The following is a 27,083-nucleotide window of genomic DNA, read 5'->3' on the forward strand; positions in this document are numbered from 1 at the left end:
ATCTTCCTGTAAATAAAACTTCCTTAAGATTTGATCGTCAGAGTAATCACTAGATCCAAGAGTATCAATAACCAAAAGAATTTTGTGGAAAGCTCCATATCTTTGTTTAAAAAAAAAAACCCACACAATCTGTGGCAATTCTAAATGTAGAATCATGTGCCTGTAGTGACAATGGCCAATGCTATATATTACTTTCAGGTTTGCAAAGTGCTTTATGTATTTCGTGTATTCTCAGCACAGCTCAGTGCTAGTATATAGATAGCTCTATTTTACAGATAAAGAAACTGAGGTGCTGAGAATTTAAGCAATTGCTCAGGATCATTACACAACTAATAATTGTTTCAAGTGAGATTTGATCCAAGGCCTTCATCCCAGTCCAACTCTCCAACTATTCCATCACACTTCTTCCTATAAAATCCCACTAGCATTGAATTTAATTTTTTTAATCAATTTTTAACAACTTAGTAAGGACAAAATGATATTTTATAATTGTTTAAATTTCTCTTCTTGGGTTATTAGAATATTTGAACAAATTTTCAGATGATTATTCATAATTGAGGAGAGGTAGGATAATTCCTTGAAGAACTAGTTTATTCTGCCTTTTGACCTGTTGAGGAAATACTCTTACAAATTGGAATGCAAGATTTTTATCAGACATACTTATGATAAAGTCTGTTCTGCCTCTCAATTGTGCTTCTTTTCTTCATATTCTGGACACCTTTCTCTTTGTTCTATAAAAATATAGTAGCTGTTAATAAATGTTTGAATATAAATATGATCAAGTCCATCTAATTAGTTTCCTGTAATTTTTTCTGTTTGTTAGATGACTTAAGAATTTTCCTCCTCTTTACAATAGACACATTCTGTTCTCTTATTTTATTTGTTTTTTAAATGAAGAATCTTTCTCCAATATTTTTGCCCTTGGATTTTACAGATGTTATAATATTCTATATACTTTTGGTTCTCATTCCAAATTTTTTTCTTTTCATCTAATAGCATATATTTTTAAAAATAATTACCACTTTGTACTACAATGTAATATCTAGATTGCAAGTCCCCTATCCCTATTTTTCCTCCAAGCCATCCCACTAATATTATTGTCCATTTAATTCTTCTATGCACATTTTCTAATCACTCTCTAATTCTAGAAAGTAACCCAACAGTGAGAAACACCATGGCATAATGGATAGAAAGCTGACTTTTTAAGAGTCAGGAAATCCTAGATTCATACCCCACCTCAGAGACAATCTGGCTGTGTGACTCTGTGTAAGACTTAACTTCCCAGTGTCCTATGTGACTCTAGGATCTATGTTGTAGAACAGGTTCTAATAAAATCATAAATCTGATCCCTCAAAATTCTATTGATATATTTATTTGTATTTCATTACTTGAAAAATTTTTGATTTTGTTCATAAGAGCATTCCACTAACTAATCACAGTCTCCACATTGCACTCAGTAGATGGTCTTAGAGAGGTGTTATGGCCAAAAAATGTATCACCCTGCAGGCAAACCGATAATGAGCTTCTTTGTCAGTCAACAAGCATTTTTTGAAGCAATTACTACTTGCCCAGGCACTATGTTTAGCACTGGAGATACAAAGGCAAAAACACTGTGCCCCTATTCATAGCAGTTCTAGATTGGTAGAGCTGCCTGGATCTGTACCAGTTAAAGAGGACTCTGTGAAGTAGGTAGTACAAGTGTGATGTCCATTTTTTGAATTGGAAAACTAAGGTTCATAGAGGAGTTAAGTGGAAAAACAAGTGTCAGAGTTGAGAATTGAACCCAAATGTTCTTACTCCATATTCAATGCTTTTTCTACTGCACTTGCTGTTTTTTAAAGTCAGTGGTAGTCCAACCCCTTCATTTTACCCTATGAGAAAATTAAACCCTAGAGAAGAGCAGATTGGGGTTCCTAGTTTTGTTTTATTTTTTAGTTTGACTTGTAAAGTGGTTTTCCCTTTTTTCTTTCTTAGAGCAAAAAATTTTCCTTTTAATTCTGCTTTGACAACATTCTATAAACCTATTTACATTTGTTGTTTTCCAAATATTTTGTTGTTAATTAGCTTGGATCTTTGATCTTTTTAATCTTTTTGGAATCATTGGGATTATGTCACTTGCCCAGGTCTAGTAAGTATCTGAGATCAAATTTGAATTAAGGTCCTCCAAACTCCAGGGCCAGCATTTCTCCACTTTACCATCTAGCTGCTGCCCCTTTCTGGGTATCTTTTTTTTTTTTTTGACCAGGAATTAAAGACTTTTTAAAATTTCTATGTAGCTGGGTACCTTTGAATTGTGTGTTTTGTTGTTTCTATTTTTAATGTAGGATAGCCTGCAAATATAATATTTAGAATTTCTGCCCTTTTTTTTTCACTTACAAAGCATGTTTTTATACCCTAGAATCTTAGAATTTAAAGCTGACTGAGGCCTTAGAAAGCATGTAGTTCAACTCCTTAAGGTGCAGGAAAATGAAGTAACTACTCAAGGTCACACTGCAAGTTACACAGTCTGAACCCAGATCTTCTCAACTTCCAATACCAATATTCCTTCCAGTTCCTCACCTAGCTGCCTCTTCATCATGTTAACTCCACCTTATTTATTGTGTTATTCAGCTCTTTAATCATTTGTTAATTCTTTGTCTACTTGGTAATTTATTTTCTAATATTACAATCTCCAGTTACAATTATATTCCTCTCTAATTCTTTGTCAAGTACAACCTTTCAATACTGTTGAGTTGTTTTTTTTTTTTTGTTGCACTGTCATCTGGGCCACAGAGATTCAATATTACTAGGTTTTCAGTGTATAATGTTACATAGTGTCTTTGAATATGTTTTTGCTTTGTAGTTAACTTTCTCTGTTAGTCACCCCTGCCTTTACTGTAATTCTAAGGGCCCTTAAAGACTGAATGTAAACCTCTCATTTTCAGATAAGAAAACAGAAACCCTGAGAAGGATAGTGATTTGACCATAGTCACCTAGCAGATGAGTGGCAGAGCCAGAAATAAAACTCAGTTCTTGAATCTTAGTCCCAGTACTCATAAGTACTCATTGAAGTTAAAGACAAAATCCAGCTAACCTCCTGATCATTATTTTAATTGGGGAATTCAGTCTATTTACCCAGGTTAGATTTCTACTCAGTATCTCTTTATTATTCTGAGCTTTTTCTCCTCGTTACAGTTTCTATAGTATGTTTCCTGTAAATCAAATCAAAACAATCTTTGCTCATTTTTCTAATGTTTTTGACTTCAGTGATTTTACACACATATTATTTCTGATCATTGCTTTTTTTTTTTTGGCTAACTTGAAAAACCTTGAGGTTTATAAAGGGAAAATCTAGCATTTAGCTTTGAGCTAAATTTCATCAACCCCTGCATCTTTGTTACATTTCTACTCTGACATTTTCATACTGTTGTGTAATTTTTTTCTTACATTAGCTTCCTTATCTTTATCCTTACTTGTCTCATCTTTTTTCAGGTTTCCATAATTTCTTTTATTGAATTTTTGCAGATGTGAGACTTTAACAAAACATTTCCTTCATTTCCTCAAAGTCCTAAAATAGTTTCTAAAGTCAGCTTGCAATTCTCTGATTCTAAAAATGAACTTGAAATAGGGTCATCTGTTTGTGGCTTCTGGCTTGGCACTATACTGGTGGAATAACTCATTTCTCTTTTGTTCTTTCTGGATTCCTCTCTCTCCCCTCTCTTGGCCCCTGTCCTTTCTTCTTGAAGATCTTTAGGGCATGTCCCAAGTCATTTCTTATCCTCAAATCTCTAAATGTTCTCTTCTTTCTTCTTGGCAGCTTGGAAAATGCTATCTTTGTCTCTTAAAATTTGCAATCTTGCCAGGTAAGTTGTCTGGAGGACTGTCTTTGAGGATGGTTCTTGGAGGAGACTCTGTAACCCTCTTCATATCCAGGCTAAAGCCATCCATAAGTTTCAGAAAATAATCTTTAATCATTTCCCACAGTGTAGTTTCTATAGTGCAGGCTTTTTCCATCTTTTTCTTTCCTTTTAAAAACTAAATTTCACTACCATCTATAAATATGCAAACAAAAAATATACCTAAGACCATAAACTTCCAAAATTTGTAGTTTGTTATTTAAGTAAATACCAAAATCATATGTGTTTCTTTGGCCCCCTCTGAACTTTTCTGTTTATTTTTTCCAGATTTTACTACTGCTTTTATTTATATAATTATAACCAGTATATATAAATATATAGATACATAGATATATAGATATATATAGATATATCTTTTTTAATTTTTCAAGGCAATGGGTTTAAGTGGCTTGCCCAAGGCCACATGGCTAGATAATTATTAAGTGTCTGAGGTTAGATTTGAACTCGGGTACTCCTGACTCCAAGGCCAGTGCTCTATCCACTGCACCACCTAGCTTCCCCAAGTGGATATATTCTTTTGGTCTTGCTTTCTTCACAATTAATATTACATTTGTGTCCTATCTCTCTTAGTCTCTTAACCAAATCCTTTTGATGTTCTTTGATCTATTTTCTAGGTTCTTGAGTTTCTGTCATCTGTTTATATGTTCTGGCTGTAACCCAGTTTTGCAGCCACCTAGTGTAGTTTTCAGCATCATTCATTGCTGAGGCTCTGCTGCCTCAATTCCACTTCTCACAGTCTTCATTTCCTGTTTAACGACTTCTGGAAACTATGCCACCTCAGATCCTTTTTTAATTACTTTCTAACTTCTCCATCCTTCTTTCACCTTATACTCCCCTTTATAATTCTCCAATCCAGCTAATTACTTACTCTTCCCAGTCTTTTCCTTCAAGGTGCAGCTCGACTTCTGCTTCTTCCCTGAAACTTTCTTTGAGTTCTGCCACCTCAAGGAAAATAATCTCCCCCAAATTTTCTTAGAATACTTTTTTGGATTTCTCCATTGCTCATCTAAAATTCTTTGTATTGCTATTTGTGTGCATGTTACTGTAAACTCTTGAGAACAGAAGCTATTGTTTCTTATCTTGCATCCCTCGCACTCTGCCTGACACACAAATGCTTAAGAAATGCTTGTTGAGTAGAATTAAATGTACGGTGTGGCATTGGACAAATAATTTAATTTCCCTGAGCCTCAGGTCATCATCTGTAAAACGAGGCTGTACTAAGATAATTTCTGAGAGCCTTGCCATTGCTAAATCTATGATTCTGGAATTCCTTTGGAAGTTGCTAACACAATTCTCCCTCCTTTTGTCACCAAGCTTAAACCTGGCATCAAAACCCTTGAATTCAAATCCAAGCTTTGCCATTTAATGATAGTTTGAATTTGGACAAGTAACTTCTTAATGCACCTCAGTTTCCTAATTTGGATAATAATTTTTACCTTAATCTCACCAGGTTCCCAGAATAAAATTGAATAATGTTTGTGAAAGCATTTTTTGTAAGTTGAAAGTTGCTTTACAGAGTCAGTATTTTGGTGGTAGAGTATCTACTTCCTGCACCCCTCTCTTCCTCTTTGTTGGTGCCATACTTGGAGGCCACTATTGTGGTTGCAGCAAACAGAAGTGCTGGGTCTCCATTTACTGCCTTCCTAAAAGTGTCTTGATTTCAATCATATATATGCCTTCCCTATTACCCCTCAAAACAATGAGAATATGCTCAACCTAAACTAAACCAAATCTCATTGGTGAGCTACATTTAGGATCTTAACATTACAGTGCCTCAAGATCTTTTTCCTAAGCATCACTGTACTGATAAGAAAAGTTGACTGAAATTTCCAATTGATAGAATGTTTAAACAGTCTTTCATTCATATGGGTCTGGTGCCTTCATATTACCCAGTAGCTTTCTCGTTTTTTCCATCTTTTTTATTCAAATCAAGAGTAAAATTTATTTTAATTGAATTCTGTCTGTTACCTCATACATACTATTTATTAGACTTAGTGATAAACATCTGACCACATGTTCATGATTAGAGTCTACAGATAAATAGAATCAAGAGTACATGTTCCTTCCCAGTCAGTTACGCTTTTGGAGCTCTGAAAAGTTAGAATTTTTTTGTTGAAGGAGTGATTTTAATATATTATTCCCCCAGTTATATGTAAAAATAATTTTTAACCTTCATTTTGACAATTTTAGGTTCCAAATTCTCTCCTACCCTCCTTCTCTCCCCCCCCCCCCCGTTGAGGAGTAGTTTGCTAAAGGCGACACATGTATAGTCATACAAAACATATTTCCATATTAGTCAGAAAAGTAAAGAGAGGGGCGGCTAGCTGGCGTAGTAGATAAATCACCAGCCTTGGAGTCAGGAGAACCTGGGTTCAAATCCAGTCTCAGACACTTAATAATGACCTAGCTGTGTGGCCTTGGGCAAGCCACTTAGCCCCCACTGCCTTGCAAAAAAATAAAAAAAAAATTGTATCTGTCTCCAGAGAAAGAACTGATGAAATCTAAGTGCAGGTCAAAGCATACAGTTATTCTACTCTCTTTACTTTTTTTTTTTTTTAGGTTTTTTTTCCCAAGGCAGTGGCTTGCCCAAGGCCACACAGCTAGGTCATTATTAAGTGTCTGAGGCTGGATTTGAACTCAGGTACTCCTGACTCCAGGGCTGGTGCTCTAGCTACTGCACCACCTAGATGCCCCCCATAGATAGCATTTTTCATCACAGGTCCTTCAGATTTATTTTGGATCTTTGTTTTGCTGGGCATAGCTAAGTCATTAATATTTATTTATAATATTGCTGTTACTGTATGCAATATTCTAATGGTTTTGTTCATTTCACTTTGTAGCAGTTTTGTTTGAGTCTGTCCAGGCTTTTCTGAAATGTGTCTGCTCATCATTTCTTATAGCACAATAGTATTCCGTTTCATTACACTTATATACCACAACTTATTCAGCATCCCCACAATTTCCAATTCTTTGCCACTAGAAAAGAGCTGCTATAAATATTTTTGTAGATATATGTCCTTTACCTTTTTTTTTTGTTTTTTAAATCTCTTTGAGATATAGTCATAGTGGTGGTCTTTCTGGGTCAAAGGATATGCACAGTTTTATGACCCTTTCGGTATTGCTCTCCAGAATGGTTGGATCTACTCCCAAAGCATTAGTGCTTCATTTCCCCATATTTCCTCCAGTATTTTTCATTTTCCTTTTAGTGAATCTGATAGATATGAGGTAGTACCCTAGAGTTGTTTTAATTGACATTTCTCAAATCAATAATGATTCAAGTGATGTCTTCATCTGAAAACTGTTCATATTGTTTAATCATTTATCAACTGGGTAATAACTCATAATTATAAATTTAACTCAATATTTTATATATTTAAGAGATGAGGGGCAACTAGGTGGTGCAGTAGATAAAGCACCAGCCCTGGAATCAGGAGGACCCGAGTTCAAATCCGGCATTAGACATTTAATAATATCCTAGCTGTGTGACCTTAGGCAAGTCACTTAACCCCACTGCCCTGCAGAAAACCCCCAAAAAAGAAAAAAAGATTCCACAAGAGATGAAATCTTTAACAGATAAACTTGTAAACTTTTTTCTCCAGTTTCCTGCTTTTCTTCTATTCTTGACTGAATTGTTTTGTTTGTGCAAAATCTCTTTAATATAATATAATCAAAATTTTTCTATCTTTTCTATCCCATTATGCTCTCTATCTCCTGTTTGGTGATAGATTATTCCCTTTATCCATAGATCTTACAGGTAAACTACATCACATTCTCCTGATTTGCTTATGATATCTCCCTTTATGAAGAGTTAGAGTTAATCCTGAAAAAAGTTTTCTGAAGACTAAATTTATGTTCACCCGAACTTGTTGGCTCTGTTCTCCTTTAGCATGCCTCTGCAGATGTGGAAAAGATGATCCTTGGAAACAAATGTGATGTGAATGAAAGAAGACAAGTTTCCAAAGAACGAGGGGAAAAGGTAGGAATGATGTTTTGTTATGTCACGTTTAAAACAATGACACATTTGTAGAACTGTGTTGACTTTTATAAATATGTTTAAAAGGATGTTTTTTTCTTTTCCACTTTCTAAAAAATGGTCTTGATCCATTGACTTCAGTTACAAACTTGCAAGATAGTTGCTTTATCCAAGTGGGTGGTTTTCATGCATGCAGATATGTGTGTTCAGGAGCACATCTTTAGAGTGGTCATGTGGGAGAAGCACCAGATTTTAATTCAAACCCTGCCTCTCCTAATTACTAGCTGTGCCAAGATAAGAAGTATTCCTCACTTCTCTGAGCCTTGGTTTCCCCCTTTGGAAAAGAAGAGGGAGTCAAGGAAGAAAATAATAATAATAATAATAATAATAACTACTTATTTGGCACTTTACATGTGACTCATCCCTGTCCTACCTACCTCCCAAAAGCTTCAAATGAGAAAGTGAAAGTGATAAAACACCTATGCACTACCAGCCCTATGGTATTCATTGTTATTAACTGTAAAGAAAAGCAAAATTGCAAACCTTTTCCTTGCTTTAAAAGCCAAAATAATTTCCTTTTTCCACATTTTTTATAATATTTTCAAATGATTTCCAAAAATTCCCAATTTACTTTTTGTTGATCTTTACAAATATCACCATTTGGATCCTTTAGAAGATTTTAGTGTTTAAGCTCCATTCTGAACAGTTTGTCTAGCTGTGTCAACCAGAATCCATAGAAAGTTATCTATCTGCATTACATACTATATGATTCTTTCCATTTCCTACCACAAATATTCCATGAACCTACCAGATGTGTTTGAGGCCATCTCCTGTCCCATGTGTATTATGTACTGAAAAACAGTTTAAACTTGATTTTCATAAGTAATCAAGACTTAGCCAAGCTGGCCAGAGCAACCCCAGAAGACCAGTTAGATCTATTGTTCAATCAATAATCAGTGAGGTATTTATTTATTAAATGCCCACTATTTGGCAAACAATGTTCTAAGGATACAAATATTATAAATAAAACAGTGTCAAGTATCAGGAAAACCTTTTAGCAGAAAGTAGTGTTTCAACTGCATAGTGAAGGAACAGAAAGATTCAAAAGGGAAGGAGGGAATGCTTTCTAGTCATGGGGAACAACTAAAATTCAAAGGCACATCAGAGATATACATTATCAAGGGAGAATCAAAGAAGATTAGGTTATCTAATGCAAAGAAGGTTGGGGAAGTAGGGGACAGTGAGGTGAGGCAAAACTCAGATGGATTTGAAAAGCTAAATAGTGGAGTTTTCAATTGATGCTGGAAAGCCACCGGAATTCATTGACTAGGAAAGTATTCAGGACTAGGCCTTGTTTCTAGGTAGGGCATGATTCAGGCCAGCCTCAAGGTAGTCTTGTTTAATATTGGAATGAAATGAGACATTTCTTCAGTTCTTAAAAGGAAATTTACTTAACTTTAGCAGTGAAAACCATTCAAGAAGAATATGTCAATCACTGAAGTGATTGAACTGAGCAAAATTCCCCTGCCTCTTAGTTGTCCATGATTGTTTATCAGCCAAGCATCAGACAGCATCTGAAACTGCTTCATGGCTGGTTTGTATTTAAGTGACCAAGAAATTATAGCAGTAGCCTTTAGTCCCCTGAGTCAATCAAATCTTATAAGTGGTTTCAATTCTTTTAAAGGAAATATTAGTCTAACTTTCATGGGGATTATGAGTTAAGGTTGGAAAGAAATGGTTGAGATAATGCTCTCATGATAGCAGGTAGAGTGTCATGTCACAACTGCTCAAGGAAAAATACTTTAGTGGCATTTTGGAGAATAGACTAGATTAGCTTATAAGAAATGCTTCGGAATTAGAAAAAGCAAGGTCTAACAACTGATTGGATGTGTATGGTGAGAGTGAGGAATCCAGGATAATGCCAGAGTTATCAACCTGGGAGATGGAAAAATAATGATGCCTTCAGCAGAAATAGAGAAAGTAAGGGGCAGCTAGGTGGTGCATTAGATAGATCACTGACCCTGGAGTCAGGAATTCAAATCCAGCCTCATACACTTAATAATTACCTAGCTGTGTGATCTTGGGCAAGTCATTTAACCCCTTTACCTTGCCAAAAAAAGAAATAGAGAAAGTAGGGAGAGAAATGTTAATTTAGGAGGAGATATACTGAGGTCTTTGTGTGATATATGAATTTGGACATGTCTCCAGGATATCCACTTTGTCTTGGTTTTCGTTTTGGTTTTTTTTTGTTTGTTTGTTTAGTTTTTTGCAAGGCAATGGGGTTAAGCAATTTGCCCAAGATCCCTCAGCTAGGTAATTATTAAGTGTGTGAGGTCACATTTGAACTCAAGTCCTCCTGACTTCAGGACTCATGCTCTATCCACTGTGCCACCTACCTGCCCCTAGGACATCCACTTTGTTTTTTGGGGGGGCTTTGTTTGTTTGTTTTGGTTTTTTAGGTTTTTGCAAGGCAAATGAGGTTAAGTGGCTTGCCCAAGGCCACACAGCTAGGTAATTATTAAGTATCTGAGACTGGATTTGAACCTAGGTACTCCTGACTCCAGGGCCGGTGCTTTATCCACTGCGCCACCTAGCTGCCCCGACATCCACTTTGAAATAACAGTAGGCAGTAATTAAAGTTATGAGAAGAGATTGTAACTAGATATGTAGATATGTAAAACAGTTGCATAGAGATGATAACTAAACACATGGGAGCTACTCAGGTAACCAAGAGAATGTATAGAGAGAAAAGAGTAGGGGATTTAAGACAGCTTTGAGGACACTGATTAGTGGACGTAATATGGATGATGAACCATGAAGAGAAACTGAGGAGTAGTTAGAAGAACAACAAGAAGAGAGGTTCATCACAAAAACCCAGAAGTTTTGAGAAAATGATATTCAAGAGGGAGGAAAAGAAGGTATCAGTGTCAAATGCAGCAGATAGGTTAAAATAAAATTGATGACTTAAAAAAAAGACAAATTTGGCAAGTGAAAAATTCATTGGTAACTTTGGAGCGAGAAGTTTCAGTTTGGTGATGAAATGAAAATTCATATTGCTGAGGGTTTAGAATCAGGTGAAAGGAAGTGAGGACAGTAAAGTTGATAGCTTTTTTTCTTTGAGTTTTATCTGAGGAAGGAAAGAGAGAGAGAATATTTGACATAGAGTAAGGCTTAAAAAAATATGAGGGAGATGTTTGAAGGCAATGGGGGACAAAACAGTAGGGAAGGAAATATTGAGTGTTAGTTTTTGTCCTTTGTTCTCCAAGAGGACCAAGATGATATCACTTTATTGGGGTCAGGGTACAATGTGTCTGACTGACTGATCAGACCAATACAAACTCCAATACAAGCTTGTAAGGTTGAGAGTAGGAGGAGATTGAAATTGTAATCTAATGAAGGAAATGGGAGGGGATGGGGTCAGGAGCATTTGTTGAGCCATTGGCCTTCCCAGAAGAAAGTTGTTGTCATTGTCTTTGTCAGAGACCAGAGTGGGGATAACAGAAAAGGGAGAGATATGTCAATAGTTGCAGATTTCTTAATAAAGTAGTAAATGGAGCTGGGGGCAGCTAGATAGTGCAGTAGATAGAGCACAGGTCCTGGAGTCAGGAGAACCTGGGTTCAAATCCAGACTGACACTTTAAAATTACCTGTGTGACCTTGGCAAGTAAGGCATTTAACCCCACTGCCTTGCAAAAATAAAAAAGACAAAACAAGTAAATGGAGATGCTCAGCTAGGAGAGAAGGGGGCCTTTCTGTGGACGTGGACATAATTTGGGGTTGAGAAGAGAAAGTTTGGGAAAGATGATTTTCTTTTAACTTGGAAGGGGGGATTTTAAAAAGCATTTAGAGGGGCGGCTAGGTGGCGCAGTGGATAGAGCACCAGCCCTCGAGTCAGGAGGACCTGAGCTCAAATCCAGCCTCAGACACCTAATAATTACCTAATTGTGTAGCCTTGGGCAAGCCTAAATAAAATAAAATAAAAACCACTAGAGTTCTCCTTCCCCTTCCTTCCCCCCTCCCAAAAAAAGTGGAGAACAGAAGGAATAAGGAACAGGCTAACTTTGAAGGTTACATGTTGAATTTATTCTATATATATTATATCTAAAAGTATACTCTGGTTAATAGAGATTCACACTTTCTAATGGAATTCTTATCTACAGTTGGTGTAGAAGTGCCCACTTTATTCAGTGTTTTAAGTTTAAAATAAAAAGAAATGCAGAAGGTTTTTATGGAGAGCAAACCAAGGAATCAATTAGGGAAAAGTAAAGGATTATCTTGCTGCATTGAAGACTCAAATGAAGTTGGATGTTCTTATATGAATTTTTTTTTTTTTAGGTTTTTGCTAGGCAATGGGGTTAAGTGGTTTGCCCAAGACCACACAGCTAGGTAATTATTAAGTGTCTGAGACCGCATTTGAACCCAGGTACTCCTGACTCCAGGGCTGGTGCTTTATCCACTGCACCACCTAGCCACCCCTCTTATATGAATTTATAAGGTATCTTATTGGCATGATCAGAGGAGGTAGATGGTGAAATAATCCTGGGCTGAAGTTTGACAAGAGATAAGAAGTAGTAGGGCAGCAGGGCAAGGGATTCAAGGTTAGGCAGGGTCAGAACTACAGAAATGAAGTCAGAGCAGAAGTATTGGCCTGAGGTAAGACATAGGAAGAGATGGATGGCCAGAAAAATGCTCAGGTTTGGTTTTGGATTTTTTTGTTAAGACAATGGAATCCATTACCTAGCTGTGTGGCCTTGGGCAAGCCACTTAACCCTATTTGCTTTGCAAAATCCTAAATGAGAGAGAGAGAGAGGGAGGGAGGGAGGAAGGAAGGAAGGAAGGAAGGAAGGAAGGAAGGAAGGAAGGAAGGAAGGAAGGAAGGAAAAGAAAAGAAAAAAAAGAAAATGGAATCCAGTTGTTACTCTTTTTTCTCCAAAAATCATCTTTGGCTTTACCCAGTTGTAAAATCTGGAATATGTTTGCTGTTAATGAATTTGTCATTCTGCTGCTGAATTAAGAGGTAATTTAACCAAACATAAAAGAAAATAGTTAGGTGGCTCAATGGAAAAAGTGTTAAACCTGGGGTCAGGAAGACCTGCATTCAGATGTGACCTCAGACAACTGACTAATTGATGACCCTGTGAGAGTCACTTAACCTCTATTTGCTTTGGAGGCAGCTAGATGGCTCAGTGGATAGAGCATAGATCTAGAGTCAGGAAGACTTCATTCAAATCTTATCCAAGATACTCACTAGCTGTGTGACTGACTCTAGGCAAGTCACTTGATGTCTGATTACCTTAATCCACTGGGGAAGGAAATGGAAAACACACTAGTATCTTTGCCAGGAAAACCCTATAGATAGCTACATTGGCTTGCTATGGTCCACAGGGACTGAGCAATAACAGCCATCTTAACATCTGGGAAAATGATACAACTTTTTTCAGTACAACATAGAAAATGACTTTGTAGACTAGATCTTTAGTACTTGAGTGAATCACTGTGACTTCTCATTCCAAAAGCATAGATCACAGCCTATCCTAGTTTCCTTATCCTTTACAGTTCTTGTCCAGGACCTATCATCCATAAATTTGCCATGATACTCTTAAATCTCCTATTGTTATGCAGTTATCAGTGTCTCTGTTTAGTATCTCTGTTCTCCCTGTCTAGACCCTTAATAAAGGAGAGATTATATAACTTTTTTTTGGCAAGGCAAATGGGGTTAAGTGGCTTGCCCAAGGCCACACAGCTAGGTAATTATTAAGTGTCTGAGGCTGGATTTGAACTCAGGTACTCCTCACTCCAGGGCCAGTGCTCTATCCACTGTGCCACCTAGCTGTCCCTATATAACTCTTTAATATTTTGCACCACTTTTTGCTCAGTTCTTCATTGGTCTTTGGTCTGTGTAATCTACCATGTAATCTACCATGCATACCCATGAAACTCTCCAGGACCTAACCCTCCAAAATTCACCCACAGATCTCCTGGGGTTCCAGTACAAATGAGCCAAAGAACAGGACAGTTAGCACTGACTAGAACACTCCTTATGTGAATGAAGATCATTTCTACCCTTGCTCCTATTGGAATTATCCGATGAATCCCGAAAGAGTCATGACACAAAATTATTTGTTGTATCTTTCAAGTAATCTGATTTTAATAAACATTAAAGAGAGCCTTTAAGATACAATTTATTCTTCCAATTGAAACTTTTTTTCTTCTCAGACATTAGAACCCAGTGGGATCCTATATTCTCTACCTTTCATTAATTGGATGACAATAAAGATTTAGTCTGCTATAGAATATTGCAAATTTCACCTCATTTTCATAAAGAATCACTTCAATACAGGTATAAATTATCCTTCTAAACTGTTGTAAAAATGAGAACATAAACATGAATGGGTCAATGCCTTCTTGGTGACCTTTTTTTTTTTTTTTTGTAATAATACCTGTGGGAGTTAGGGGAGGTTTCTCAAAGTTTCCACTTTCAAAGCCTTGAGATCACATCCCTCAAAATTATCACCTCCCGAATAGATTGCATTTAGGGGGTCCAATTATGGTGTCTCCACCTATAGAGATAATTGTTCTATCATAGAAATGTTGATAGATTTTTCATTTTTTTATCAGTTGATACTGTCCTCTCAGTTTCATCCTTAAATACTTAAATCATGCTTAGTTTTCTGCAGACTTGTATTAGACTCTAACACTTCACTGTTCCTACAATTTTTTCCTAATCTTCCACTATCTTTCATAAGATTTTACAATAGAGTTTTTATTTTTTTAAACCAGTGTTGCCTTTGGTTGCCACCACTATGCTTGACAGGGAGATCAAATGTTCAAAGCTCTTTCTAGCCTCCTTCGACTTGGTTAAACTTATTTAGCAAATGAGGACAGTATGTCTTGTCCTCATTGTGTCCTATTTTTCAGTGTTGGTAACTTGTTTAAGGCAGTCAGGTTGTTTCTGTTTTGGGATTCTTCTGATTTGATATTTTAATCTTTGCTCAAACAAGTTTTGGTCTGGCCATACATACATTCAAAGGGCTCATTGATGATCTTTTTTTCTTTTCTTTTGGGTTAGGTGAACTAGAGGAAGGGTGTAATTTTGTGCTTGCCCTCTGTAGCATCTCCTTATTGATTGTCTTGAAGAAAGTAGTCATATTGATTAGGTTTGCAGTTTCTATGTAGTCTGCAAATCTTTGGTCTCTTTCATTACTTGATCCTGGACCAAATTATCTATCCTTTTTTCACCATTCTGTGAATTAATCACCATTTAATTTAGAGGGACTTAGCAGTCAAGTATCATTTGAAAACCCATTATGTGCTAGATTTAGGGCAGTTGGGGACATCCTAGTGGCTCAGAGAGCCAGACCTGGAGTCAGGGAGATTCATCTTCCTGAGTTCAAATGTGGCCTTAGATACTTACTACCTGTGTGACACTTGACAAGTCACCAAACTCTCTTTGCCTCCATTTTATCATCTTTAAATTGAGCTGGAGAAGGAAATGGCAGTATCTTTTCCAAGAAAACCCCAAATCTTTGGGGTCACAAAGAGTTGGACACAGCCGAAAATGACTGAACAATGTTGCTAGATGGTGAAGATACAAAGACAAAAAATAATGAACAAATCTTTGCTGCCTGGGGAGATTTTATTCTTTTGGGGGAGCTAGGCATATATTTGTGTGCATGTATGTATGTCTGGTTTTAAAAAAATAAAATGTAAGATAGTTAAATTTGAAATAAATTATTTGAAGGAGGTAAAAGACTAGCATTTGAGATCAGGGAATGCTTCAATTGAAAGTGTTGATGCTTGAGCTGCTTCTTGAAGTGACTGTTTCTCTGAGGTTGAGATGAGGAAGGGGGTATGTTCTGAGCGTGAGTTTGGCCAGTGTAGAGGCACAAAGACAGGAAATGGAGTGTAAGCTAATCAAATGTCACATGAAATAGTTCTTGTTGCCCTTGGATTCACAATAAAACCAGTTCTATAAATACATTTACTTGCTACATCTCATAGCAGAACCTCTGAACCATCCTTCCGTGTTGCTACTTCTTGTATCTTCTGGTTTCATTTTTGGTGATAATTTTAATATTGATGTAATCTAGCTCCTCTGTTTATATGTCAGCTTATTGTTCTTTGGGCAAAAATCTCACATTTAAATAATTTACCAATAGTTTTTTATACATGATCTAAAATCTGTGGGTTCTTAGCACATTTCTCAGCATTCCCTTTTTTTCGCTTTTCTTCTGCAATTGCTACACAGAATCAGAAGGGAGTCATGAGAAGGACTGAAGGCCATCTCTTTTTTCCTTTGATAACCATGACCAAAAACTTATCACCTAGTGGCTAGCTTTCTGGCAGTGAGCCTCTTTCTGCTTAGCTTGACTGGTTCTTGGGCAGCAGGTATGGTCTTTTAGATGATGCTCAGTTACATAGCACTATATCTGATTGACTGATAGTAAAAGGGTCTGTATGTAACAAAGTGGTAAATGAGTGATCCTAAAATATGCATAGTGTCTTCTAAACCCTAGCCAGTATCTTAAACTGTGGTCCAGAAGTTTAAATTCTGTTCTCAGACACTATCTTTTTAACTGTTTCCCCAATATTCCTTTCTTTTTTTGTACCCTTTTCCTTGGTCAGAAGTGATGGGAAAAAAAATATGTACCAAATTGCAACCCCTCCACTCCATATGTTGTTTTTTAGTACTAACCATATATAATTTCTAATATGGAAGGATATTTCTTTCAGTGTTGAGAGACAACCAGATCCTAGAATCACATAACCTGGATTTGAATCCTATCTCTGTTATATAGCTCCCAGAACTTCAGTTTTTTATTCTGTAATATTTTAAATACCACAGTAATACCTCAAATTGAAGTATTTAATAATAACCTTTACCACCTACTTCACAAAGTTGAGAGAAAAGCTCTATCAACTTTAAAGCATTAATAGAAATATAGGCTAATGCTTACTAATTTGTCTTGTGTTCTATGGCTTTCTTCCAGCTAGCACTTGATTATGGAATTAAATTCATGGAGACCAGCGCAAAGGCCAACATCAATGTAGAGAATGTGAGTATGTTTCATGGTTATACATTATGTTAATCTGTCTTTACATCTACTTTACCCAAATATCCAAATTAGAGTTAAAGCCCTTTTAACTCACTTGTAATCATAGCTTTTAAAAATAACTGCCAGACCTTTCTAGGGACATATTTTCAGAAGGGTTCTATTAAGTGGGTATATTCACAATTAGATTCAGATTATGTGATGCTCTTTTCCTGTTCTTGCTCCTCATTTATGATCATCTTTCTGTTGCCTCACCTCCAATTTCCTTGTCCTTTTTCTTCCCTTTTTTGTTAGTATTGTAAGTTGACCCTGAGCTTATTAAGGAATTTAGCTTACCCCTAAGGTTTTGGCTAAATTCAGTTTCCTGTGCTATCAATAGAAGAGAATGTTTTTATTTACCACTGGCAGTTACTATATGAGTTAATAGATTTAAACGGTAATTCTCTTATTCCTAACAAATTGAGTTAAAGGATCAAATTGACATAGCCATAGAGAAATCAGTGAGTTCTATCCTATCTCCATGAATCTTATCTATTTCCATGGACCAGAATAAGTATATAAAACTCTTTGCCCAGTCATTAATTGTGAACACTATTTGGTAGAGAGCTTCCCTGTGTTTCCATAGGCCTTTTTCTTGATGAATGCTCCACATTTTGATTGTGAGACAACTTGGGAATATTGAGAAAAGTCCTGAATTTGGTCTTTCATTTCTGCCTTCTCACACTTTGATTGGCAAACATATTAAGTGTCTGCCATGTGCTAGGGTCTGGATTACAAAGTCAAAACTGAAACAGTGTCTGATCTCAAAGAGCTTACATTCTCTTAAGAGAGAAAGCATTATATCTGAGAATAGTAAGAATAAACTTAGCTTAACTAGTCTGATCCTTGAGAAAACCAGTTAACTTTCCTTAGCCTCAGTTTCTTTATCTCTAAAATAAGACTAATAACACCTCTTACTAAATTCAGGGTTGTTTGCAAAATGAAATTCAATAATGTATATAAAACATTATCACCTTTAAATAATAATAATACAGCTTTAAAATTGTGATGTTTACAAAATGACATTGAACTGCTTCCCAATAGACCAAGCAATTTACAACATAGTTTTAAATGTCCTTCCATTCTGAGAGTCCTGAGAAATTCAGTGTTTCCTAAAGTCAGTTCTTTAGGTAGAAGACTGAGCTTAGACAGTGGTATTAAGGGTGTAGAGATAATCTGTCAGCAAATATTCACTAGGAACCTAGTACTTCTAAGGTCCTGCCACTGCCAGGGAAAAACAAAGAAGCATAACTCAGTTGTTGCTGTCAAGGTGTCCACAGTTTGTTTGGATAAATCAGACAGATATCTAGATAATTAATAGTAGTAACAAACCACCAAGGAGAAGTGCAAAATACATGCTGAAGGCAGATCAAAGGAAGGAAAGACAGTTTTTGGACTGTGGTAGTCAGGAAAAGGCTTCTTAGTGGAGGAGACGAAATGTCATTAGGCCTTTCTTGAATACTGGATAAAATTTGAACAAAAATAGAATCAGAGTTGGAGAATGGATGCAATGGACAAAACTATAGATGCAAAAACTAAATTCAGCAGATTCCTTACTGTTTAAGACATTCTCTGGTGATAGGGATGTGAAGATGAAAAAGATTGTGGTGCATGTTGCACACTTAATGAAGAGCCCATTTTGGCAGAGCATGAAGTACGTTTTAGAAAATATTTAAGAGTTAAGTCTAGAGAGTTAGCTTTGACTCATATTGTACTTGAATGCTGGACCAAAGAATTTGAACCTGAGATCCTGTGAGGAGATTGGGAAAAAATAGATTGGAAAATATAAATACACATACCTTAAACTATCACATGCTTAACATTGCCATAAAAATGTAAGCTACATTCCAATGAATAGCATAGTTCGTATTCAACTCATGAACCAAAAGGTCTTCAAATGGATTTTATGTTATTTATAACTTCCTGTTTATTTAGTGTGGACAGTAACTTTTCTTTTCCTGCTCTAGGCATTTTTCACTCTTGCAAGAGACATCAAAGCAAAAATGGACAAAAAATTGGTGAGTAATGATTCATTCCAAATCACGGGAAATTTATTTGCAGTAAAATAATGAAAGAGCCTTGATTTACCCCCTGGGGACAAGTAAGTGCTAGTTATGGCAGATGTTTCCTCACTCTCTGTCAAGTTACCTTGGGCTTGCCAAGTCTGTGTGGAAAGTTGAACTGGGACTAGCATTTGCTGTGTTAATAAAGAAAACTGGATGTAATAACAGTTTTGAATCCCATATGTAACTGCTGTAAGAATTCAGGAGAAAAAAAAAGTTCTCATTTAATTTTTCAGCCTTATGTTATCATCTTAATAGTAAGTTTTCAGTTATGCCAAAATCCAGCAAGGCTGTGGCCTGATTACCCAGAACATAGAAGACAGAATAACAGAGGTGGGGAAGATATCCAAGCCAAACTGTGCTTCAGGGATCATCTGACCTAAACCCTTTGTTTTGTAGATGAAAAAAGTGAGGCAGAGAGAAAGGAAAATGCTTGTCCAAAATCATCCAGGGGATTTAGCCTTGCTAGCCTTCAGTTTCCATCTGTATAAAATAAGAAAAACTGGCCTAGATGGCCTCCCAGGTCCATTTCAGCTCAGCTCTCCATCCCTGATCTGTTATCCTTTTTCTCTGGACTCTCCCTAGTTCATTATTCTCAACACTTCACCACTTTGGCTTCCCGCTACTCAAATTGTTGGGCTCCATTTGGTGTACCCCCTGGAGACTTCATAGGGAGGGGAGAGTTTAAACTAGTCCAAAATGGGAGGTAGAAGTGAATTGTTTTATGGGGATGTATAGGGCTATGTTCTCATTTATACTGACTCAGGTACCTTTTCCTTCACTTACACTTTTTCACTGTGGGAAAAATCCTTTCTATTTTTCAGGAGGGTAATAGTCCACAAGGCAACAACCAGGGCGTCAAAATCACCCCCGACCAACAAAGGAAAAGCAGCTTTTTCCGATGTGTTCTTCTGTGAGGAACACTGCCTTAACCTGAGCCTGTGCTCAGCTGAACTGGACTGTGCCCGTTCCGAGTGAGTTTTCCTCTATCTGTGGACTTCCCACCTTCCAACACGCCAGCCCCAAGGCTCTGTGGCTGCTGCAGGACCCCGGCTGCCGGAACGAAATTGAGAAATTGTTTATTTTAGTAACGGTCTGATTTTTCCAACTTTGGAGATGGAATAAGTTAAGAATTTACTATTTTTCCTGTAATGTTTGCCATATCGGCTCCAGCATTGTATGACCAGTGAAGAGAAACAGTTGAAAACTGACCAACAATAGCACCTTTCTAACAGGATTCAGTCTCTGAGGGTGGTTTGGTGTTTTGGTGTGTTTTGTCTCTTTTTATTTTTTTTGTATCTAGAACACGTCTAAACTCCGACGAGAAAACCAGTCTGGTCAGAAGAGTCCTCATGAGGGCACTTACATGCCAATACTGATTAAAGGTGTTTGTATACATGATCCCCATGCACCCACTGTATAGAGAGTTATGGACTCAGGCATTTATCTCACAAGCATTTCTGTCTCAGGACCCACTGCAAAAGTCACTCATTTAAGCAGCAGAGAGCTGACTATTGAGAGTGGGAAATATATTAGCCTCAACCTGGGCCTTTCCAAATTATGCTTTACTATTCGGTCACAAGGCTACATTCATAGTTCTGGACAATCTACCAAATCAAAACCATTTTTTAAATGTTTTATAAAAATAAACCAAAGTGAAGCATGAATTTATTGAATTCTTTGGAGAGTGTTTCAAGGGGGAAATACTGATTTTTCTCCTCTTTGGTGCCTGGGTTTCCGTCTCTTGTCCATAATCCATTCAAGTTTCTTATTATCTGCAGGCCCCTCAGCGGCATCTGTGATCTCTGACCTTTCACTGTCTTCTAAAATAATGCCTTTCCAGCTGTGGTTAAAGTAGCTCCTGATGGTGATCCTCACATGACAAGGATCACCCCAGGGACCTCTACCCATTTCCTTCTTTGCCTATGATTTGGGGGGAAGGGGTTGCCTTTCTGACTTTTAAAAACCAGAATGGCCAATGTTCCTCCAGTTGGGGACATCAGGTGGCCAAACCGTGCGCGCTTCCTCATGTATACAAACACAAATAGCCCCATGCTAGGCAGCAGGTCACCCTTATCTCCAAATGGAATGTCCTTTTTAGCAGAGATTTATTTTTTAAATTCTTAGTGCCATGAAGTGATTCAATCTTCAGTTTCCAAGAGCAGGTACAGACATTTGGGGAGTCTGTGCTATTCCAAATGGCCGTGGCAGGAAGACAAAAGTCCTCTCCACAGGCCCCATTCCCGCCCCCATGTGTGGCAGTGACACACAAAACATTCCAATGTGAAATACTAACAGTAAAACAGTTTGGGGTTGGGGGTTTTTGTTTTGTTTTTTAATTATCATTATTAGGTTCTCTTTGACAGCTAGTGGCTTTCAGCTTAGAGCCTGTACAATTGAAAGTAGTTTTACTAGGTTGGAGGTAACGTCAACAACTAAGTTGTTTAGAAGCTGCTGTCTCAATCAAGTCATTGGCATAGTTCCATAGTTTCTGAATTAAAACAAACATATCAACAGTATCCTGCTATTCACTGGAATCTCTAACATGCTCTGTTTACATTGATAAATGCACTTAAGGAAAAGAAATTAAAGCTCATTTTAAAGTTAATGGACTTTATTTCCGGTTGTCTCCTTTTAAGAACAGTCTCGTAACAGATTTTTAACAATTTTTGTTTACCTCATTTGAGTAATACCCCTAGAAATCAAATAGAATGGATATCTGTTTTCTGGTGAGCAAACTGAGGTCCAGAAAAGTCAGATGACTTGCCCACCATCACATGGCTACTAAATGGTAGGGACTTTACTCTGAAGTCAAGTAATCATTCCATTACCCTGAGAGCTGCTTCTCTGAATATGTATCAATATTTCAATGAATGTTTATTAACTGATTCAATAATTATGATTCTGGTCCCTTGTTTTGATTTCTAGAGCACAGGTTTCCATGAACAGTCATAAAAGCAACTGAGTGGTCAAAGTTTGGGTTGGTGGGTTTGGTTTAATTGTATCTCAGTTATGGTTCTCCCTCCTGAGCCTTGCCTTTTACCACAGAAGCCTGCCATTCTGTACCCATTTGGTTTATGTGTCTGTGCTTTGGAGGTAGGGGGCACAACTGAACAATGGTGGCAGCTACAGCCTGGGCATCCAGGTAGAATGCCAGGCAATAGCATGTGATCTCTGACATTTTAGTGTGTCACTGGCTAGCAAATCAAGCAGTCAAAGGAAGAAGAGTTTTGTTTCTTTCAGGGTTCCACACTGGGTTCCACTCTCATAATATAGAGTTCGGGGGGGGGGGGGGGAACCAAGCCTTTGCTGTGGAGGGGACAACTACCCTTCCTAGCAGATATTCTTAATGTAAGCAAGACCAGCCAAAGCTGCAGTTTCCCATCTCATGTCCAGAAAGTCACAAATGGGAATGACCCTTTCAACATTGAAGAGACAAAAATCTTTTAAGCATCTTTTTACAGATGAAATAGACTCCAGATGGCTCTCTGGACCAGTACCAAATCTGGGTTTCAAGGCTATTGCTTTTTTTTACCTCTTCTACTGCCCCTGCTGGATCTTATCTTCACTCTTCTCCTGATCAGGTAGAAGAAGGTTGAAGGTATCCCCTGTTTTCTTTGCAAACTCAGTGAAAAATAGACTGAGCTGTCCAGGGACTGGGCAGGATCAAAAGGTAAACTTGGAGCTGGTAAATGATTTATACTCTCCTCTTTAACTGGGCTACACCCTTGGTCATTGGCCCTGAAGAGAAAGATGGCCTTGTTCAGCAAATTGAAAGTCATTAGGTGATTGGAACTTCAAAGAGTCTTGGTTCAAAATGTCGATAAATGCTTTGACAGGTTAAGTGGATTGTTTTTTTAATGTGCTTAAATTAAGCTATTGTGGTAGCTCTGGGCTGGAGAAGAAGATCCAGATTCCTTTGCCTGGACAATCTGGACAGTCTCTTCCTCTTTCTCCACCTAGTATCCTAGTAGCCAACCAGAGCCTGTGCTTCTCATATGTCATATCCTTTCTTATACTCGCTCCTTTACTCAGGCCATTCCTTTAATATTAAATGACCTCTTCCTTCAGGGTTCAGCTAAAGTTCAAACTTCTCTAGGAAGCTGCATCTCCCTAGTCCATAGAGCCCTGGAACTGTGATACTAGCTTGTCTAGATACTCGACTTTGTACAAATCACTTACCCTCTGTTTCAGTTTTTTATCTGTAAAATGGAGATATCTCCCAAGGTCATTATAAGGATCAAATGATAATATTTATAAAGTACTTAACATACTACCTGGAACATAGTAGGCTCTATATAAATACTTGTTTCTTCCTTCTGAATTTTCTACTCACCAGTTGAACACACATGATCTTGTATTTTTTATTCACTTTCCATACTTCTAAATGTCACATTTATTCAAATAGACTTAGAACTCCTTTATCATTTGTTCCCTCCACAGTCTTTCCAGTGTAGTCTTGGGCAGAAAAAAAGAATAAATACTTAGGATCTTGACTTTAGAGTTGGAAAGGACCTTAGAAGTCAGGTGCAGTTTTGCATGCGACAAGACTTAAGACCCAAGAAGGTCAGAGATCTGAGTTGGCAGAGCCAAGTTTCAGACCTAGATCCTCTAACTCCAAATCTATTGTTCTTTCCATTGTTCAGTGCAGCTCAGAGGAAATGTGACATGAGTTTATCCATCACAGATATTCACATGGACTATTGGTGCCCAACTTATGGTAAAGCATTCCAATCTCATATTGGTCTCATCAGCCACAGTCAGATACATTGTAATTTGTCTCAAACATAGTGATGTCGTTTTGGTCTTCTTTGATAATGAAGGACTAGAACCAGCCAATCAGTGCTGTCCCCCTTGTTGAAGAATTTGATATGAAGTTGTTTTCTAGAGTAGTACATCCCAAGTATAATCTGTGAAGTGAAAGAATCTATGAGGAATTATTTAGATGATTTTTCAAAACAAAAAGTGTTAGACTTAAAAAAAAAAAAAGCTTTAAGCAAGGTGCCTCAGGATGGGTAAATATGTGCCAGTTTTCTAAGGGACTAAGGTAAATTCTTCAAAATGCATTCTACTAAATTTACTATAGTTTTTAAAATAAGAGCTTTTAGGTTTCTGGGAAGTTAGAACAAGAGGTTGAAGGAGGGCTTAAAATCACAGTATTTACACATTAAAAAAAACATGAGGAAAGGGAGTTAAAAAAAAGAATAAAGAACATTCAAAATGTTTAGAAATAAAAATACTTAGGGACTTTGGTGACATGGTAGATAGAGCACTGAGTCAGGAGGACCTGAATTTAAATCTGACCTCAGACTCTTAATACTCATTTAGATGTGTGACCTTGAGCAAATCACTTAATTGCCTTCTAAAAAAAAATGATTTTTAGAAGTTCCAATATAATGGAAAGCAGTTGCAAAAAAAGGCCAGAAGAAAAAGTATTCCTTCAATACCAATGGAATTACCTGAAATAAAAAACAAATTACACAGGACATGAATAAGGAATATGTAAAAGGAATGAAGAAAATTAGCAGAAATATCAAGAGATGAAATATGGAACTGAATGTAACTAAAGTTTTAGCCTTAGAAGATAATGAAACTCGATAATCTGTGATCAATGGGAAATATAAAGTAATTGTAATAAGAAGTCATTATTTAATCAAAGAACAAATTGTTGGAAACAAAATGACAAGGGGGTAGCTAAATGGAGCAGTGGATAGAACATTGGCCATGAAATCAGGTGGACCTGAGGTCAAATCCAGCCTCAGACACTTGAGACTAGCTGTATGACCTTGGGATAGTCATTTAACCACATTGCCTCACCAAAACAAAAAAATACTAAGAAAAAAATGAGCACAGGAAATTCATTACATGTCTAGAACAAGATTTTAGATTCTATGATGACAAAAATATTACTATAGTTCAGAAGACCATATAGAAAAATTTCCCAATAAATTGAAAAAACAAACAGCAAATCCTTAAAATGACAGATTGAATACCAAATTCAAGATGCTCAGGTATCACTTTGAAGTTTTTATACTCATGATTTCTTTCTGGTTAAGATAGTGTTGTGAACATTTATAGAGATAGTTCTGCCACCAGCAAATATCTGAATATGACTCCAGAAAGACCAATGCTAAAGGAAGCTAAAAGGAAACAAAAATTAAGTTTCCATCCAGCCCACAATTGCCCAAAAATGGACAGAAGAGGTTGAAAGATCAAATTAGCTAAGTCAGTGCTAAGGTAAACAAGAACAGGGCGAGAAGACAGGAAAGAGCACACTGGGAAAACAAGAAATTCCCAGCAAACTGACTAAAACCTAGCAGAGGTGGAGAAGGAAGTGGAGCAAACACAAGCTCCCTTCCGTAGACTTATCAGCCATTTAGGGATTGCTGTAAACCAGTACTAGATCCAGTGATCAGATTCTAGAAACCAGATGCCAACCCTGTTTTATCAGAACACAAATGGAAGATAAAAATACCCCATTATGTGTCCAAGGCTCAGGCAATGCAATCATGTTGGAAACCATAAAGAGGCAGGACCAATCTGACAGCCTCAGTATCAGTGTTGCAGAGGTCTGGGTAAAAGGCCTAAACAATTTCCAACATACCATTCAGAATTTTTAGAGAATACTCAACAGAGGACAAAACCAACTTCTGATTAAGAAATAATGCAGAGAAGGGGGGCAGCTAGGTGGCACAGTGGATAGAGCACTGGTGCTGGAGTCAGGAGGACCTGAATTCAAATGCGACCTCAGGCACTTAATAATTACCTAGTTATGTGACCTGGGGCAAGTCACTTAACCCCACTGCCTTGTAAAAAGAAAAAAAAGAAAAAAAGAAATAATGCAGAGAAAGAATTAGCATAAGTCTAAAGCCATAGTGGTGGGAGACTAGGGTCGAGAGAGAACAGGGATTGAGACAGTGGGGTCCCTAATAGCCATATCATCTAGACTGGCAGCAACTATAGCATCCAAACTACAAAGGAGACAGGGTCAAACAAGTCCTACCCAATCCTTCCAAGGTTTCAGAATGACCCAAACACAAAACCCCGAATCAAGACTGAGGCTCCAAACATGAGCAAACAGAAGAAAATAACAAACACAAGTAGCACTGAATTAAGAGAAGTCAAAGAGGTAAATCCAAATGAAAATAATTACACAACTAAAAAAAAAGATCTTCAGAGAGTTTTTGTTTTTGTTTTTCAAAAGGCTTAGCAAAGACAATAAGAGATAAAAAAATAAAGATTTTTTTCATTCCTATTTTTTTCAAATTTTATTTATTTAAGACAATGGGGTTAAGTGGCTTGCCCAAGGCCACACAGCTAGGGAATTATTGTGTCTGAGGTTGAATTTGAACTCAGGTCTCGCGACTCCAGGGTTGGTGTTCTATCTACTATGCCCCCTAACTGCCCCCCAAAGATTTTTTTTTAATAAATCTTAGGAAGAAAAAAATTTAAAGGAGAAAAAATGAGATTGATAAAGATGGCAGAGTAGAAGGACGCAGTAAAACCTAGCTATCTTCCACAACTATTCCAAAAAAGATAAAAGAATTCCAAACCAAGTAATGATTAAGGAATCCAAGGTGAAACCAGAATAAGGAATTTTTCTCAGCCTTAATCATCATATATATCTAGAAATAGAGATATTTGGGAATGCATCCAACAAGGGTCATGTATAGAATTCCAGCACGGGAACTTGGTGGAAGCTTGTGGAACTATGTACGAAGGCAAGAAATAGGGTTCCAAATTAGCACGAGTGGATTGTACTGAAGCCGTGTGCCCTGATAAGAGCAGAAACAAAAGCCAGCTTGCAACTGTGTTTCTCTGATTCCTGAACTAAATCTCATGGAGGCTTGCAACTATGGATCAAGGGAAAATATGAGTGGCATTCACCATCTACCATGAACTGAGTCTACCATGAACTGAGTCTGAAGCTATGTCCTAGCAAGGAGAAGGAATAAAAGTGATCAATGTCTGTGTTGCTCTAGCGCTAAATCAGAATTGTGGATTCAGCCCATAGACCAAGGTTAGGCCTAACAGCTGAGTAACAAGGGCAAGAAACTCA

The 27,083-nt window shown here is 37.2% G+C and overlaps 1 protein-coding gene and 1 pseudogene across 2 annotated transcripts in view; both read left to right on the forward strand.

Moving 5' to 3' along the window:
• Nucleotides 1–21,632, forward strand: part of LOC141500849 (ras-related protein Rab-8A-like) — a 31,373-nt pseudogene extending 9,741 nt beyond the window's left edge.
• TPM4 (tropomyosin 4) overlaps nucleotides 1–27,083 on the forward strand; it is a 103,642-nt gene that overhangs the window by 55,165 nt on the left and 21,394 nt on the right. The window lies entirely within an intron of this gene.

Source organism: Macrotis lagotis, chromosome X (genome assembly GCF_037893015.1).
Source record: "Macrotis lagotis isolate mMagLag1 chromosome X, bilby.v1.9.chrom.fasta, whole genome shotgun sequence".
Classification (NCBI taxonomy): domain Eukaryota; kingdom Metazoa; phylum Chordata; class Mammalia; order Peramelemorphia; family Peramelidae; genus Macrotis; species Macrotis lagotis.